A 14056-nucleotide genomic window follows, 5' to 3' on the forward strand; every position below is an offset into this window, starting at 1 on the left:
CCCGTGTGGTGGCGACTTGAATGTTGCACAAAAATTGCCTCAGTAGTACCAACTTACAAGCAAAATGCATGACCTACTAGATATCAAACAACAATGAAAGGCCATTTTGGCGCCCGAGAACATTAGTAATAACAATAAAGTTCCAAGCAGAAAACTTGAAAAACTAAAATAAAAAATCAAGGGGGATTCATAAACCACAAATACTGGAGTGTGTTATTTTATAAAATTTAAATAGCATTTACCCTGCAAAGGTTTGAGCAGCGTGATCAAATTGTTACTGGGGCTGATTAAACAAATTTTGGTTGGCGTTTTACAATATATACAATATTACTAAAGTACACACAAAATTTTGCTACAATTGGTGGAGTAGTTCCAAAGATTACGAAAATTTTTCTTTTTTAGAGAAAAAACTCTAAAACTAAAAAACTAAAAACTTTTACCAAATTTAATTTTATGTGCCTTAAACTGAATACATTTTTGCAATTAGAATCTTTGTGGCAAATTTTTTGTTGTTCGGAGAGGCGTCGTGAGTGTAAGATCACAAGAACGATGTTAATTTATAAATTATCATGTTTCATATGGTAACTCTTGTAAAGAAATATGCACTTTGCAATTAAGCTCCGCCCCCCGTCCCACGACGAATAAAAAAATTAATTACAATTGAAGTGGGGCGGGTGGGCGGGGCTTACCTATTGATTTTCTTTTCGCAATATAGTCTTCTTTCAACAATAAAATACTTAAAATATTAATGCGTCTGTTTGAGGTTAGAATTATGTCCAGCTGCGTTACCTGTGTTGCCACATCTACCGATTTACGCTACAAAATTACATAAAGGCAGCTTGTGAATACTAAAATTTTCATTTTAATTTAACTTTTTTTCTTCTTTTGATCTCCTTTTGTTTTGAGAGAATAAGAATTTTCTCTATTTTTTTCTCAAAATAGTCTCATTTTGTACAATACCTTCATGCGTCAGACATATGCACTTTGCACTTAAACTCCGCCCCCCGATCTAAAAAGTTCATCTAAATTGAGATTGAGACGGGTGGGTGGGGCTTAATTATTTACTTTTTTTTCAAATATGTGTAGTTTTCTTTCAATAACACGATACTTAAAACATGTTTCACATGGTAATTTCTTGTAGAGAAATATAACTTTGCATTGCATTGAAGTTCCGCCCCCTGTCTCAGGACGAATGAAAAAATTCATAACAATGGAGATGGGGCGGGTGGGTGGGGCTTATCCTTTGACTGTCTTTTCGTATTATACATTGTTTTTTTTTCAACAATAAAATACTTAAAATATGTATATATTAATATTACAAAATTACAAAAAAATCAGGTTGTGAATACTAAAATTTTTATTTTGATATAGTTTTTTGTCTTCTTGTTTCGATTCCCTTTTGCTTTGAGAGAACAAGAATATTAATTCGTCGCTATTTTTTTCTCAAAATGGCCTCTTTTCCACAATACGATTATGCCTCAAACGGACTTTGCAATTAAGCTCCGCCCCCCAATCTCATAACGAATAAAAAATTTGTCACAATTGAGATCGGGGCGGGTGGGCGGGGCTTAATTTTTTGTGACTTTTTTTCTTAATGTGTGTAGTTTTCTTCCAATAACACGATACTTAAAACATGTTTCACATGGTAATTTCTTGTAGAGACATATAACTTTGCACGGAAGTTCCGCCCCCTGTCTCAGGACGAATGAAAAAATTAATAACAACTGGGGTTGGGTTTATCATTTGACTGCCTTTTCGTGATATATATTGTGTTTTTTTCAACAATAAAATCTTAAAATATTAATATATTATTATAACAAAATTACAGAAAAGTCAGGTTGGTAATACTAAAATTTTTATTTTTATTTAGTTTTTTTTCTCTTCTTTCGATCCCCTTTTGCTTTGAGAGAATAAGAATACTAATTCCCTATTTTTTCTTAAAATGGTCGTTTTTCTACAGAGCGATAATCCCTCAAACATACGCACTTTGCAATTAAGCTCCGCCCCCAGAGCTCATAACGAATAAAAAATTCGTCACAATTGAGATCGGGGCGGGTGGGTGGGGCTTAATTTTTTTTTACTTTTTTCTTAATATGTGTAGTTTTCTTTCAATAACACGATACTTAAAACATGTTTCACATGGTAATTTCTTGTAGAGAAATATAACTTTGCATTGAAGTTCCGCCCCCTGTCGCAGGACGAATAAAAAAAAATAATAGCAATTGAGATGGGGCGGGTGGGTGGGGCTTATCCTTTGAGTGTTTTTTCGCAATATACCTTGTCTTTTTTCAACAATAAAATACTTCAAATATTAATATATTAATATTGCAAAATTACAGAAAAGTCAAGTTGTAAATACTAAAATTTTTATTTTTGTATAGTTCTCCTTTTGCTTTGAGAGAATAAGAATATTAATTCCCTACTTTTTTTTAATGGTCTTTTTTCTTTCTACGATCATTCCTCAAACATACGGATTTTGCAATTAAGCTCCGCCCCCCCAATCGCATAACGAATAAAAAAATCGTCACAATTGAAATCGGGGCGGGTGGGCGGGGCTTAATTTTTTTTTTTTACTTTTTTTATTAACACGATACTGAAAACATGTTTCCCATTATAGAGAAATACAACTTTGCATTGAAATTCCGCCCCCTGTCTCAAAATTAATAACAATTGAGATGGGGCGGGTGGGTGGGGCTTATTTTTTGACTGTTTTTTCGCAATATACATTGTCCTTTTTTTCAACAATAAAACACTTAAAATTTAATTGCTAGATTAATATTACAAAATTACAGAAAAACCAGGTTGTAAATGCTAAAATTTTTATTTTTATGTAGTTTTTTGTTCTTCTTTCGATCTCCTTTTGCTTTGAGAGAATAAGAATATTAATTCCCTATTTTTTTCTCATAATGGTCTATTTTCCACAACACGATCATGCCTCAAACATGTGGACTTTGCAATTAAGCTTCCCCCCCCCCCATCTAAAAATTTCGCCTCAAATGATATTGGGAAGGGTGGGTGGGGCTTAATTTTTGACTTTTTTTCAAAATATGTGTGATTTTCTTTCAATAACATGATATTTAAAACATGATTCACCTGGTAATTTCTTCTGGAGAAATATGAACTCTGCATTGAAGCTCCGCCCCTCCGTCCTCGTAACGAATAAAAAATTCATTACAATTGAGATCTGGGCGGGCGGGTGGGGCTTAATTTTTCGAACTTCTTTCTTAATGTGTGTAGTTTTGTGTCAATAACACGATACTAAAACATGTTGTGTAGCCATCAATGTTCGTATTCAGACAATTTTCTTACTAAAACCCGTTCTCAGTCAATCGAAAGCTGTTACCAATTGCTAAATTTTCAACAAAATCGACCGGTGGTGTTTCAATAGAAATGGCAAAGACAATAGAGAAATCTGCATTTTGCATTGAAGCTCCGCCCTCCGTCTCACGACGAATAAAAAAATTAATCACAATTGAGATGGGGCGGGTGGGCGGGGCGCTTACCTTTGATTCTTTTCGTGATATAGTCTTTTTTCAACAATAAAATACTTAAAATATCAAACGGTTAATTTGAACATACAATTATGTTTTAAATATCGTGTTGTTGAAAAAAAGTATATAGTTATAATAAGAATAAGAAGCCAATGATTAAGAAGCCCCACCCACCCGCCCGTATCTTAATTGTGGTGAATTTTTTATTCGTCGTGAGTCGGAGGCGGAGCTTAATTGCAAAATTCTTATTTTTCTACAAAAAATTACCATAGGCTGTTTTAAAATCGTGTTGTAGAAAGAACAACATAGAAAACTATATATATTCACAAAAAAAAAGGAAAAGATTAAGCCGCACCCACCCGATCTCAATTGTGATGAATTTTTCTCTACAAACATTTACCATTTTAAACATATTTGAAGTATATTAAGAAAAAAAGGCTAAATATAAGCTCCGCTCACCCGCCCCCATCTCAATAATAATGAATTTTTAATATGTTGTTAGATCCAGGGGAGGAACTTAATTACAAAATTTATATTTGTCTATAACAATTTACCATTATATTAAACATGTTTTAAGTTCCTTTGCCTTTTTTTTTTCTTAATATTCATCGTATTCTTTGAACAACACGATACGCAAAAACATGTTTTTAATTTCTTGTAAAGAAATAAGTATTTTGCAGTTAAGCTCCGCCCCCTTGGTTCACGCCGAATAAAAAAAATCATTACAATTGAGACAGGGCGGGTGGGCGGGCTTACATGTTGTCTTTGTGTTTTAATATGTGTAGACTTGTTTTCACAACATGAAACTTAAAATATGTTTAAAATGGAAAATTTGTATAAGGTAGTATGGATATTGCAAATAGGTTCCGCCCCATAATTGAAAAATCCATATTTCCTTGCAAAAATGTACTATTTTAACCCTGTTTCAATTTTCTTGTCGTGAAAAAATAGCTATGTATATTAAGAAAAAAAAATTCGTTGTGAGGGGCGGGGCTTAATTGCAAAATCCATATTTGTGTACAAGAATTTACCATTTTAAACACGTTTTAAGTTTCTTGTTGTGAAAAGATGACAACACATATTTAGAAAAACAGGCTAAATATAAGCCCCGCCCACCCGCCCTGTCTCTATTCTCATGATTTTTTTTTTATTTTTTGTAAGCCGAGGGGGTGGAACTTAATTGAAAAATTCTTATTTTTCTACGAGAAATTACGATGTAAAATATGTTCTTAAGTAATCATGTTGTACAAAGAAAACTAAATGAAAAGCCCCACCCATCTGTCTCGCTCTCAATCGTGATGAATTTTTCATTCGTTGTCAGACCGAGGGGCGGAGCATAATTGCAAAATCGGTATTTCTCTACACAAGTTCACCATTTAAAACATGTTTTAAGTTTCTTGTTGTGAACAGATGACTGCACATATTAAGGGCAAAATGTAAGCCCCTACCCGCCCTATCTCATTTGTGATTTTTATATTTTTCTCTACAAGACATGTTTTTGAGTAAAAAACAAGCCAAAAATTAAGCTCCACCCACATCTATCCCAAGCTTAATTGTGACGAATTTTTCATTCGTTGCCAAAGCGAGGGGCGGAGCCTAATTGCAAAATCGATACTTTCCTACAAAAATTTACCAGTTTAAAAATGGTGGTGACCGAATTTGAATTAAAATTTCGCGCTGAAAAAAATTAACAGCGGGGCGAAATCGCATTTGAATAAATTGAATTGAAAAAAATTCAATCAAGAAAATCGTTAAACATGTGCACGTTTAGTTCTTTTCTGGTAGTTGGTAGCTCTACTAGGGAATTTTAGTTAGAGGGCTGGTAGCGGGAAGATGGCTTGGTTGGTAGAGGGTTCCCAACACGCGTAGCTAATTTTTCGATTTTTCCAAGCGGAAATAGGCGGCGAATTCTCGACCGATGCCAACACGTGTTGTAAATTTGATCTATTCATGTTAGGATTTTAATCGTTAACTGGTTCTAACACAATTTAACGGTCCTGTATATTAAGAAAAAAAGGCAAAACCCCGCCCACCCGCCCTCATCTCAATTGTGATGAATTTTTTTATTAGTTGTGAGTCGGGGGCGAAGCTTAATTGCAAAATCCTTACTTTTCTACAAGAAATTATCCTATGAGTCATGTTTTAGGTATCGTATTGTTGAAAGAAAACTGTATAATATTAACAAAAAGAAGGCAATGATGAAACTTCACTCACCCGTCCCGACCTCAATAATGATGAATTTTTCATTTGTTGTCAAAATCGATTCATTACAAAATTCATATTTGCCAAAAAACTATCATTTTATACATGTTTTAGTATTTTGTTGTAAAAAAAATACGTATTTTAAGGGAAAAAAACGATAAGGATCAATTAGTTGGTCGCTTGTGGTTCAAGACCTATACATAGGCGTCGAGTATCCATTGCTATGTCGAAAATCTCGAGCGACCACTTGACGTATATGCAAACATGCGACCTTGATTAGTGTTCGAACACAGTTGTGCACGCATATGAATCAAAACTCCCTCACCGCCCTTTAATAATTATCCTTCACGTAAGTCACGAATTTTATTTTGGTCAAATCTCTTTATTTCTCACTATTCTGATTGAATCGAATGTTAATTGCACCAAAAGACTATGACAAAACCGCCAAACTGTTTTGAACTTAGCCCAATTGAAAAATCCTGGACTCATATCAAGCGCAAATTATGCAAAAACTTCGCGAATTATGGATTTTTTTCAGTTTTTCGCTTACGATCTTATTTAAATTAAAAAAAATTAAGCGCGTTTGCCTATCGGTCGTCGGCTGCCTGGACTAATGCAAATGAGCGGATTCCGGTTGAAATTATGAATGGAGCAGCCGGACGAGGGCGTAAGTGCATCGATCGGTACAAATAGAAAGTAGTTGAAACAAAGTCGGGTTCATATATGGCCAGGTCGACCGTATGCGACGAAATCGGCGTAAATCTGGCAGAGCATCGCGCCGACGGCGGCGTCGTCAGCGCCGACCCATTTCCGCGTTGGCGAAAAGTCGGCGGCGGGTTCGTCGGTCGTGCAGATGCCTCGCGACATGTCGCAGACGCGAGAACATTATCTCAGGTCGCGGGCGCCAGTCTGGCGTTAAAGATTCGCATTCATCACGGACAGGCTGTCCATAAAGCCCGTCGATTATGAAAAAGTGCGGTCCGTTTCGGAAAAATGCGCGCTATTTTTAGCCGGCCGCCGTGAAATAATAGAGTCGCGAGGCACGCGCCTCGCCGCAATAATAGACGTAACTAAATATTTACGCTGGCGCCATGAAATTATACGCGGACGAGCGTCATGAAACCGTGTCAGTCAGTGTCGGAGGCGCATCTCGCGCGATATTTTCGGAGGTGTAGACGACGGCGCCCTTGAAACGGTGCGACAAAAAAGCGGTCGCCGACAGTCGCTGACACCGCGTTCGAAATATATTGGCCCGTAAAGTCATATCGACGATCTCGGAATGTGTTAACAACGTCCACCGGCCGCCATCTTGCCCCATCAATTAGCGATTGTGGGAGTATTATTTAATAACAAGGTGGCGAGCCAGACGGAGGAGGCTCGCCGTGGCGCCATCTGCATTTCTGTGGGTGGGTTCCACTCACCCACGACCGGTGACGTTGCTCTCTTTGCACCGTTTACACGGCGCTCTTATCGTGCCCTCTGAACCCGCCGGAGCCGAGTCAACAGCGTTTTGCAACACCGCAGGCGCCGCTCGACCGGCAAACATCCAACCCCGACCAAAACAATGCGACTCGCACCAACGCCACAGCCAAAATTCACAATCAAAAGTACATCAAACATAAATCTTTACAAACAATATTTTCAACGTGGAACCCAAAAAAAATAATAATAAAACATGTTGGAAATGTATATACAGCCCGAAAGAATTGCAAACGCAACCCACAATACACTTCCAAAAGATTTCTAGATATATCTAGCTAGAGTACCTCTAAATAGCATACATATGACAGTAATTTTTGATCTGAAATTTTTTCGGTTTTTTGTCAAAAACTTGATATTGATGAAAAAAGAAAATAATTTCAATAATAATTAATGATGATTAAATTCTCATGTTCTTTAATGAATGAGATAAATTAATCATTTAAGTTAAAATCTGGGTACTGTTATAAACAGTGAACCATTTTTATATTTTTCTAAAGACACAAATTTCGTGTAAAGTATCATATTTTTCTTAGAACCTCAAGCAGAATCGACTTTTTCAGTGACTAATCTAGCCGCCGATTGAATGGTACCAACCCCTGAAAAAAATGGTAATATTTGTCTGCACTCAAATTTAGGTTGGTAACAATGACTCACTTTAATATTAAGAAAATGAAATTTCCCTTCTGTTTGGTAATATTCGCTTCTTTTTTATAACTTCTGAAAATTAAAAAAAAGTTGGTCGCAAATCCAGATTTTTCGAAAAGTTATCTGCTTTTGCGAATTTTATTATTTCCTGAGCGTGAGTTGAAGAAGTACTGTTGTAATCGACTCTATTGGACGATTGGCTACTTTTATATTTTCTCGACGTTTCATGACCCCTAGAGTACGAAAAAAATAGATCTCCGTTTTCGTCCGTCCATCCGTCTGTCCAAAATCTTCTTATGTGGATATTAGGATGTGGATGTGCAGATGGTAAAATAACTAAAACTTGGCTAATCATCCCTAGCAACAATTCGATGACGCCATCTCCAAAATTTACATTAATAAATATTATTTGAATTTTGTAAAATAAGGTGCTCGTGCAGATGTGGCTTATGAATTCGCGTTGAGTTTTCATCGTACACATTTTCTAGATTTTTGGAAAAATGTCAAAATTGTATAATTTTTAAGTTTTTCGATTTTTCTACTCCTCGAATGTTCAAATTTTCGATTTTGCGATTTATTTTATTTGCCGATTTCTCAATTTTTCGATTTTTCAATGCATATTTCAATTTTTGGCGTTTCTAGATTTTCGATTTTTGGATTTCTCAATTTTTCGACTTTTCGACCTTTGGATTTATGGATATTTTGATTTTCCCATTTTATTTTCAGAATTTCAATTTTTCGTTTTTCCAGGTTTTTTATTTTCCGATTTCTCGATTTTTTAACTTTTCGATTTCTCAGTGTTTGGATGTTTCAGATTTAGCATTTTTCCTAGAATTTTCCTTTGAAAATCTTTCGATTTATCGATTGATCAATTTTTCGAAATTTGAGTTTGGAGATTTTTCAAATGTTCCTGTTTTTCTTTTGGTTTTTCTGTTTTTAAATTTTTAGATTTTTCAGTTTCATCAATTTTCAAATTTAAATTTTCCAATTTTTGCGAGTTTGGTTATTCGATTTTTGGATTTTGGGCTATTTGGATTACTCGATTTTTAGATTTTCGAATTTTTCAGTTTCCAAATTTTTCTACATTTCAGTTTTCGCATTCTTGAATTTCTCAAATTTTCAATGTTTAAAATTTTTCGATTTCTCCATTTTTCAAGTTTTCAATTTCTCAGCTTTTCAACACTTTAATTTTGGAATTTTTCCTTTTCTGGATTTATCAATTTTTCGATTTGTTGATTTTCCCGTTTCTCGATTTCTCGAGTTTTCGATCTTTCGGTTTCTCGACATCTCGATTTCACGCTTTTTCGATTTTCAGAATTTCAGTTATTCAATTTTTCGATTTTTCAGGTTTTTGATTTTCCGATTTCTCGATTTTTTAACTTTTCGATACCTCAGGTTTAGGATTTTTCAATTTTTGGTTTCTACAGTTATTCTTGGAAAATTTTTCGATTCGGTTTTTGATTTTTAAATTTTTTGGATTTTCAGGTTTTCGATTTTTCAATTTTTCTTTTTTTAAATTTTCCAATTTTTGGGAGTTTGGTTTTTCGATTTTTTGATTTTGGGCCATTTGGATTACTCGATTTTTAGATTTTTGAATTTTTCGATTTCCGAGTTTTTCTACATTTCAGTTTTCGCATTCTTGAATTTCTCAAATTTTCAATTTTTTGCTTCTTCAGTTCTTCCATTGTTAGATTTATTTTTTAATTTTCATTTTTTCGATTCTTCAATTTTTCGGTTTTTTTTTAAATTTCAGATTTTTCGATTTTTTAATTTTTTGTTTTTTCTATTTTTCGAATTCTCGACTTCAGTTTTTCAATGTTTAAAATTTTTCAGTTTCTCGACTTTTCAAGTTTTCAATTTCTCAGCTTTTCAACACTTTAATTTTGGAATTTTTCCTTTTCTTGATTTTTCAATTTTTCGATATTAGATTTTTACGGTTTGTCCCGACTTCTAGGCTTTTAGATTTATCGATATTTTGATTTACCCATTTTTCGATTTCCCAATTTTTCCATTTTCAGAATTTCAATCAATCAATTTTTCGATTTTTCAGGTTTTTGATTTTCCGATTTCTCGATTTTTCAACTTTTCGATATCTCAGTTTTTAGATGTTTCAGTTTTAGGATTTTTCAGTTTTTCGTTTCTACAATTTTTCTTCCAAACTTTCTCGATTTATCGATTGATCAATTTTTCGAAATATGAGTTTTGGGATTTTTCAATTTTTCTGTTTTAAAATTTTCAGCTTTTTCGGTTTCATCAATTTTTAAATTTCAATTTACCAATTTTTCAAAGTTTAGTTTTTAGATTTTTGTACTTTGGGCTATTTCGATTTCTCGATTTTTCAATTTTCATAATTTCAATTATTCAATTTTTCGATTTTTCAGATTTTTGATTTTCCGATTTGTCGATTTCTTAGATGTTTTAAATGTTTTCAATTTTTTGTTTCTACCATTTTTCTTCCAAATTTTTTCGATTTATCGATTGATCAATTTTTCGAAATCTGAGTTTTGGAATGTTCCAGTTTTTCGTTTCATTTTTTGATATTTTAATTGTTTGGTTCCTTAAATTTTAGATTATTTGATATTTTTTTAATGTTTAGATTTTTCAGTTCCATCAATTTTTCAATTTTTTGATTTATCATTTTTTAGACTTTTCGATTTTTTTAAATTTAAATTTTCCAATTTTTTAAGAGTTTAGTTTTTCGGTTTTTAGATTTCTCGATTTTTCAATATTTCGGCTTCTCGATTTCTAGATTTCTTTTCATGTTTTGATTTTTGAGTTTTTCGATTTCCAAGTTTTTCTACATTTCAGTTTTCGCATTCTTGAATTTCTCATTCGATTTTTTCGATTTTTCAGAATTTCAGTTATTGAATTTTTCGATTTTCCCGGTTTTTGATTTTCCGATTTCTTCATTATTTAATTTTTCGATATCTCAGTTTTTAGGTCTTCCAGTTTTGGGATTTTTCGATTCTTTTTTTGATATTTTAATTTTTTGATTTCTTAAATTTTAGATTTTCGATTTCCCGATTTCTCGTGTTCTTTTTTTTTATTTTTCAAGATTTCGGTTTTTTAGTTTGTCGTTTTTTAAATTTTACATTTTGCGATTTTTAATTTTCATCAGTTTCTCGAATTTATCCTGATCTTGTTGTTTCGATTTTTCTGTTTTCCGATTTTTCTTTTTTTTTTTTTAATTTAAATGGTCCAATTTTTTCAGAGTTTAATTTTTCCATTTTTGTATTTTGGGCCATTTCAATTTCTCGATTTTTCAATTTCACTGTTTCTAGACTATTCGATTTCTTTTGATAATTTGATTTTTGAGTTTTACGATTTTCAAGTTTTGCCACATTTCAGTTTTCCCATTATTCATTTTCTCGATTCTCTCAATTTTTCGTTTTCCAATTTGTCGATTTAAAGACATTTTTCGATTTTTCAGTTTTTCGGTTTTTAATTTAAGTTTTTCTATTTTTCAGTTTCATCAATTTGTTGATTTATCGGGGTTTTGATTTTTCTAGTTTTTCGGTTTTTCATTTTTTGTTTTTAATTTAAATTGAAATTTTCGATTGATCAATTTTTCGAAATCCGAGTTTTGGGATTTTTCGAATCTTTTTTTGATATTTTAATTTTTTAATTCCTTAAATTTTAGATTTTCGATTTCCCGATTTCTTGTGTTCTTTTTTTTATTTTTCAAGAGTTCGATTTTTCAGTTTGTCGTTTTTTAAATTTTACATTTTTTGATTATTCATTTTCATCAATTTCTTGATTTATCGTGATTTTGATGTTTTGATTTTTCTGTTTTTCGGTTTTCCAATTTTTTTAAATTTAAATAATCCAATTTTTTCAGAGTTTAATTTTTTGATTTTTGGATTTTGGGCCATTTCAATTTCTCGATTTTTCTATGTTTCTGCTTCTGGACTATTCGATTTCTTTTGATGATTTGATTTTTGAGTTTTTCTATTTCCAAGTTTTGCCACATTTTAGTTTTCGCATTCTTCATTTTCTCGATTTTCTCAATTTTTCGTTTTTCAATTTGTCGATTTAAAGATATTTTTCGATTTCTCAGTTTTTCTGTTTTTAATTTAAGTTTTTCTATTTTTCAGTTTCATCACTTTCTTGATTTATGGAGGTTTTGATTTTTCAGTTTTTTATAATTTAAATTTTCCAATTTTTTCAGAGTACATATAATTTTTCGATTTTTGGATTTCAGGCTATTTCGATTTTTCAATTTTTCGCCTTCTCGACTATTCGATTTCTTTGAATGATTTGATTTTTGAGTTTTTCTCGATTTTTTCAATTTTCCGATTTTTTCATTTTTCGAAATTTTAAAATGTAGATTTTTAGATTTTTAAATTTTACATTCAATTTTTCGATGTTAGATTACTTCTAAACTTTTCGATTTCTCGATCTTTTCATGTTTCGATTTTTCGATGTTTCATTTTTTCAATTTTTCGATGTTTCCCATTTCTGGGTTTCTCACTTTTTCGATTTTCCCATTTTTGGATTTTAGAATTTTCGATTTTTCAAATTTCATATTTTGTTTTTTCTATATTTCGATTCTTGGATTTTTCGCTTTTCGAAGTTTAGTTTCGTCGGTTTTTCGATTTTTAGATTTTCAATTTATTTCCTTTTCGATGACTCGATTTTTCAATTTTCTTAATTCTTCGAATTTTCGATTTTTGATTTTTTTGAACCTCCAATTTTTTCATTTTCCGATTGTCAATTTTTCCATTCCTCAGATTTTCGAGTTTCCGACTATTTTACTTTCCGATTTTTTTATTTCTCGAGGTTTCGAATAGAATTCTCAGTCTTCCCATTTTTGGATTTTCGATTTTTGTTTTTTCCAATTTTCGATTTTTCAATTTTTACATTCTTCAGTTTTTTGAGTTTTCGATTTCTCAAATTTTCAATTCCATTCTTCAGTTTTTCGATTTTTCAAATTTTTTTACCTTTCGATTTTTTGATTTCTCGATTTTTCAATTTTTCAATTTTCGATTTGACTTTCCAGAAAATTTTTCAATTTTTTCTAATTTCGAGCTTTCGATTTTTCGATATTCCGATTTCTCGAAGTTGTTATTTATGCCACTGGTTTTTATTTTATAAACGTCATCACAAAACAAAAATCAAAAAAGCAAATTTTGTATGTAATAGTTTTAAACGTACAATAACCAACAACAAACGATGATACAGACAATCGGGCGTCCGCGCCTCCACTATTTTCCTCCAAAGCACACTATTTTCAGTTTCAGCCCGCGCTCGACCTCGTGGCCTTGCGTCTGGCGAAAATGCCAACCTATGCAGAAAATGCAAATGGAACGCGCAGAAAATGCGGTTTTCGCGCGATTGCGTCACGCGGGGCTACTGGCACGCAAATACCGGGAATTGGAAGCACGGCATTCAGGCCGCCGGTCATGGCAGTCATAGTAATGAGACGCTGCGGGGCGAAATTTTGATTCGATGCATGCATACGACTACCGACGGCAAATACTAAAACGCAGATTACGAGTTTAGCTCCCGGTCGTGATGCTCTGGCCTCGATTAATGCGACAACCTTCGCTCAAGGAAACAAAAGAGGCACCGAGAATTTTTAGCGTTTACACCAAAACTGCAGCGCAACGCGCAGACACCCGAAACCGCATAAACCGGCCGCGGGCGGACCGAGATAGTGTGTAAAATGTATAGTATGAACGATGGCGATTCGAAATTGCGCAGACTTTTTTTTTCGTCGACCATCGGCTTGACGAAATTTTGAAGAATTCCATATGGCGCCTACGTGCCGACGGTTTAGTATTCATGGTTCGTGCGAGGAACGTACTGAAGTTTAATCACTCCTTTGACATTTGCGTTAATGTGTGTTAATAAAATATAAGCTTTTACTTCCCGAGCGTAAGATAAGGAAGTTATGTAAAAGAGTCCATCGGGCGACTGCTGTTTTCATGTTTTCTCGACGTTTCGTGACCCCTAGATGCGAAAAGATATTTCGCTCGTTTCCATCTGTCACGATTTTTATTAGACAAACACTCAAACCAAACCAAAATCTGTTTGCTCATCCCCATTTTTCGATTTCTCGATTTTTCAATTTTCGATTTCTTAATTGTTCGAATTTTCGATTTTTCTGTTTTTTGATTGCAGTTTTAAGGATTTTTCAGTTTGTTTTTCTTCAATTTATCAATTTCTGAATTTTCACTATTCAATTTTTCGATTTTCAGTCTTTCGGTTAGGTACCCAATTTTTGGATCTTTCGG

At 33.1% G+C, this 14056-nt stretch overlaps 1 protein-coding gene across 1 annotated transcript in view; it reads left to right on the forward strand.

The window, feature by feature from the left end:
* The window catches only part of LOC135138440 (dorsal-ventral patterning protein Sog), a 36243-nt gene that overhangs the window by 14239 nt on the left and 7948 nt on the right, over positions 1-14056 (forward strand). The gene's annotated exons all lie outside the window — the stretch shown is intronic.

This window comes from Zophobas morio, unplaced genomic scaffold, assembly GCF_036711695.1.
Source record: "Zophobas morio isolate AGI-343-1 ecotype UQ-CSIRO unplaced genomic scaffold, CSIRO_AGI_Zmor_V1 ptg000004l, whole genome shotgun sequence".
Lineage (NCBI taxonomy): Eukaryota > Metazoa > Arthropoda > Insecta > Coleoptera > Tenebrionidae > Zophobas > Zophobas morio.